The sequence below is a fragment of the Mus pahari genome, chromosome 3 (genome assembly GCF_900095145.1).
Source record: "Mus pahari chromosome 3, PAHARI_EIJ_v1.1, whole genome shotgun sequence".
NCBI lineage: Eukaryota > Metazoa > Chordata > Mammalia > Rodentia > Muridae > Mus > Mus pahari.
The window spans coordinates 22121568-22127326 of NC_034592.1; positions in this window are offsets into that span (position 1 = coordinate 22121568).

The following is a 5759-nucleotide window of genomic DNA, read 5'->3' on the forward strand; positions in this document are numbered from 1 at the left end:
AAAAATTTATATATATATATATATATATATATATATATATATATATATATATATATATATGAAGCTCTGTAAATACTGTGCGAAATCTTTGTCTGTTTGATGGAACAGGGTTTCTCTGTAACTCTGGCTGGCCGGGAACTCGCTCTGTAGACCAAGAACTCAAAGATCTGCCTGCCTCTCCTAGTAGCTGTGGCTAGTGAACGGTGTCCGCCATCAGTGCCCAGCTCCCGCCCCCATTTAAAGCTTTCGTTTCCCTTGTTTTACAGCAGCCGGCAGAGCAACAAGCCAAGAAGGGTAAGCACTAGGAGGAAAGGGAGGAGTTAAGAGTTCTTATACAAGCCTTGAGTGTCTGGACCCTTAGCTCCACAAGGGTTACCCTTGTGTAGACCAAATTCCTTAGCCCTTAACGCCTGCTAGTGTTGCAACACTTGGCCCCACAGTGCCTGAGAACCTTAGCTTTAAAGACTTAGCAGCCAAGCTAGAGATAGTGGCCTGGGTGCATACTCCCAGCACTTTAGAAGCAGAGGTAGGATAATCAAGAGCTCAAGATCTCCTTTCGGGGTTGGGGAGGTGAGCAGGACCCACAGTCTCCCTTCTCAGTTGTTACAGACTTTTCTCCTTCAGCCCTCTCTTGCTTTCTAGTTCTTCTATCCTTCTTCCTTTCCTGACCACTCTGAAGCCGCTCTGCTGCTGCTCCAGCTGTCAATCACCTTGTCACTTTCTAAGCTTTCCATGCTGACTGATTGTCTTGCTGCCACCATGAGTTTCCCGTCTACCATCAGTCATCCTTTCTCGGCAGTCTCACGGTACTGAGAGTTGGTGAGATCACTGGTGAGAAGGGCCTTTTACTAGGCTTAATGTTGCAACAGGAGGGTGAGAGGTGTAGGCCACTGTCTCCCAGCCAGCTCTGAGTGACTCGATTACAACACTCTGGGCAGCTTGATTACACAGCCAGAGAAGAGACTGAATCAGTCACAGTTATGGAAGTTTATGTTTGGGCCAAACACAGCCTGTCTCCTTTGAACCAGTCATAGCAGTCAGAGAAGCTTTGAGACCACAAGAAGTGCCCCACCTGTGGTGTAGACAGAAATAGTTACAAGGTCATCTAAGTTCACTAATGCTTGGGATAGCCAGGAATCTGGTACAAGCTGTTTCTTAGAACCCTGATGGGTTGTACCTTCAGGAGCTGGGGCAATCATCTGAAATTGTGTGTCCTTGGAGTGTTCAAGGCACTGGCATAGGGTAGTATAGACTAGCTATTTGGCTAATAGTTTCATTGCTCAAGGCAATGAGGGCACAAGGCAGAACCCAACAGTTGTTAATTTGGGAGTCAAATTGTCACATTCCCCCAGCTTATTTACATGAAGTGAACATTAGACAGGTGGCTTTCAGTAAGGATTTAAATAACTTATCATTAACACTAATAATGATTTTCATTAGTCTGACAGTGCTTTTTTTTTTAAAAAAAAATTAAGCTTTGGGCTGGTGAGATGGCTCAGCTGGTAAGAGCACCTGACTGCTCTTCTGAAGGTCCTGAGTTCAAATCCCAGCAACCACATGGTGGCTCACAACCATCCGTAACGAGATCTGACGCCTTCTTCTGGAGTGTCTGAAGACAGCTACAGTGTACTTAGATATAATAAATAAGTAAATAAATAAATAAATCTTTAAAAAAAATTAAGCTTTAGGGGCTAGAGAGAGAGAGCTCAGCAGTTAAGGGCACTGGCTACTCTTTCAGAGGACCCAAGTTAAATTCTCAGCACCCACATGGTGGGGCGCTGACACCCTTTTCTGGTCTGGGTACCAGGAACGCAAACAATACATAGATATGCATGCAAGCAAAACACCTAGACACAGTAAAAAGTGGGTGCTTATGTGTACATACCATAATGCATGTGTGGAGGTCAGAGGACAACTTACAAGAGTTAGTTCTTTCCCTTTTACCTCCTGAACCATCTCAGCGCTTTAAGGATGCTCAGCACCTGCTCAGTGACCCAGGAAGCCTGGGCCCTCCTCCTCTGTCCCAATCACACTCTCACCACACTGTCCTCAGGACTGGACACAGAGCAGCAAGACTCTCAGTATTAAGGACCAGACCTGAGAGGCGCAAAGGCCCACCCACCACAGGAGCGACTACGAAGTGCAAATATGGGCAGATTCCTGTCTGAGCTCACTTCCTTGTCATGCCCTGACAATGTCAGATTCCTGCCTGAAGCCCGTTTCCTTGTCCTTGGCCAATGTCAGATTCCTGCTAAGTGGTCCCCCAAAGGTTCTCCACAGCTGAGACGCTGGGTGAGATAACAGGACCAGTACTGAAGAGCTCACCGTTATGGTGTGAGTGCTGGAGAACAGACAGCTTCACCAACTCAGCTACCACCCAGGCCCAGAACCAGGGTTGGCCCACCCCAGCATCTACCCCTTCCCTAAATTGCAGGAGTCCATGAAGCTGCAGGACCTCTGACATGGGGCTAGGGCTACAAAAGGATATCCGAAAGGGGTCTCAGTAAGGATCCAGTATTGATCTTGAGTAGCAGAAACCAGACCAATGGCTCATTGCAGTGAACATATGCAAGTAAAGGGTGTACTGTGGGACACATTACAACTTCCATGACCAGATTTTTCATTTTGTCTTTTATTTCTCTTGTGGGGGAGGGAGGTTGCAAGAGTACAGGGCAGATACAAAGGGACTGGAGATGGATGAGTGGATTGGGGTACATGATGTGAAATTCACAAAGAATCAATAAAAAGTTTTTTAAAAACCCAAAAAATCCAGAACTGTGTCAAGTGTTCTATGCATATAAACACTTTATATGCTATTATTTTAATTCCTACATCTTTATAAGGTGTATTTACTATTATTACCTCTGTATTTAAAGATGAGGAAACTCCTTAGAGATGAGATTGGGTATCTTGCCTAAGGTCACAATTGTGGGATTTAGGGACAAATGGACTTCAGAGCACAAACTACCCTTCTGTGCCTGTTGGACTAGTAAGCTACATTCACAGGTGTTCACATACCAGTATCTTATCTAATTCGGGACCAATATTGCTGCTTCCAGAGGCTGTGTGGATGTCTGCGGTCCACACCGCTGCTGGAAACCATGTGGAAATCCATGATTCATTCTGCCATCGGCTGCTACGGGCTAGGAACATTCTTTTGCATTAGTGTCAATGATTGCAGACTCACAACTGAGAATGAGAGACATTGGAGGCTCCTGTGACACCCCCACACCTCCACAAATAAAGAATCCAGAGAGGAAGCTGTTGAAGAGAGTCCCTAAAAATAGTAATAAAGATGTTTGAAGTATAGCTCTTTCCAGTAGATGGCTTCTAGTAGGAGGGAGGGAAAGGACAGTTCTCAGGGGCTGGCCACTGGGATTCTGACCATGCTCCAGTGAGCATGTGGGCAACACAAATTGGTCTTGGTGTATTTTTTTTTTCTTAAGGGGAGGGTGTAAGGGTGAGAGAGTGGACCTGGGTGAGATGGAAAGTGAGTGTCATCAGGTATACTGTGTAAAATTCCCAAATAATTAATAAAAACAATATGTTGGGGGAAATTTACTTTCAATTAAAAAAGATTTTTAAAAAATTCCTAAGATTGGATGACAGTTATCAGTTATTGAGAGAATATAATTCCTTAAGGGCATGCTTGCTTTGTGTGTGATGTGTGTGTGTGTGTGTGTGTGTGTGTGTGTGTGTGTCTCATGTGGCCATAGTTCCTTTTCATTGTCCAGTAGTGTTTGACCTATTTTTCAAAGCAGCACACACAATTTTGTCTCATGATGGCAATTTAAAGCAAATTTCTTTTGTTGACTCTCTCATTTCCTTTTTCTTCCCCTAAGGACTTTTTCTTTTTCTTTCTTTTTTCTTTTTTTTTAAAGATTTATTTATTATTATAGATAAGTACACTGTTGCTGTCTTCAGACAGACCAGAAGAGGGCATCAGATCTCATTACGAATGGTTGTGAGCCACCATGTGGTTGCTGGGATTTGAACTCAGGACCTTAAGAAGAGCAGTCAGTGCTCTTAACCACCGAGCCATCTCTCCAGCCCAGGTCTTTTTCTTTTCTTTTTTTCTTTTTCTTTTTTTATTAATTATATGTAAGTACACTGTAGCTGTCTTCAGACACTCCAGAAGAGGGAGTCAGATCTTGTTAAGGATGGTTTGAGCCACCATGTGGCTGCTGGGATTTGAACTCTGCTCCTTTGGAAGAGCAGTCGGGTGCTCTTACCCGCTGAGCCATCTCACCAGCCCCCAGGTCTTTTTCTTAATTGCAACAAAATGTCTGTAGATGGCAGACAGGGAAGCCAATAAGTGCAAAGAAGATACAGATGGTATAGGAGCAGAATGGCTATGGCAAGAACATGACAATAAATAAGCTCAATGCCCAGTGGAGTAGCCCAAGCTTTTAATCTCAGCACTTGGGAGGCAGAGGCAAGTGAACCTCTGTGAGTTCTACCTCTGCAGCCTGGTCTATAAATCGAGTTTGGCCAGCCAGAGCTACAGAGAAACTGTCTCAAAAAATTAAAAAATTAAAAACAAAACTGTGGAGAACATTTGGGGGCCACTTGGCAGGAATCTGACATTGGCCAAGGACAAGGAAATGGGCTTCAGGCAGGAACCTGACAATTAGGCCATGACAATGAAGTAAATTCAGGCAGGAATCTTAATTTTAGGGTTGAAAAAAGAAGTAGGCTTCAGGCAAGAATCAGATTTTGGGCTTGAACAAGGAAGTGGGCTCAGTTATTTTGGTCATTCTGACAAGCCCTTGGAAACAACTGTCACGGGAGTGATCACGTGACTTTGCCTTTGCTTTGCTAGGTCCTTATTTTACTGCTCACCCTTAATACTTGCATGTAATTAAAATGGTATAAAAGGGGATTGGGAAGAAGGTAAACCTGCCTCAGCCTCAGACCTGGCTGGGGTCATGCTACAGTGTTGTCTAATTGTCTTTTCTTTCTTTTTTTAATCCTCACTCCTGTGCTGGAGAACCTGTTGACTAAGTGGGCTTGGTCACAAAACAAACAAACAAATGAAACATTGAAAATAAAAAGAAATTAGCCTGCAAGTAGAAACAGTATTCAGCATAACCCCTGTACACTTTAAATAAATGAAAATTTCTATTTTGAGATAAACTTACCTAAGGAAGGTAATTTGTATTTCTTTTAAAAGACGGTTTCATTATACAGAGAAACCCTGTCTCAAAAAACAAAACAAAACAAAACAAAAAAAGAGGGTTTCATTTTCATCTGTTGTTGTTTGTGTATCTCTCTCTCTCTCTCTCTCTCTCTCTCTCTCTCTCTCTCTCTCTCTCTCTCTCTCTGGTTTTTGGAAACAGGGTTTCTCTGTATAGTCTTGGCTGTCCTGGAACTCACTCTGTAGAGCAGGCTGGCCTCGAACTCAGAAATCTGCCTGCCTCTGCCTCCTAAATGCTGGGATTAAAGGCGTGCGCCACCACGTCCAGCTTTTTTTTTTTTTTTTTTAATAGCTCTGGCTGTCCTAAAATTCACTCTATGGACTAGGCTGGACTCAAACTCACAGAGATACAATTGCCTCTGCTTTCTGAGTGCTGGGACTAAAGGTGTGCACCACCACCACCAGCAGTATTTCTTATAATTGATCTTACATAACATAAGCCAGAAGTTCAGAATCCCTCCTGTATTAGTTAGGGTTTTACTGCTGTGAACAGACACCATGACCAAGGCAAGTCTTATAAAAACAACATTTAATTGGGGCTGGCTTACAGGTTCAGAGGTTC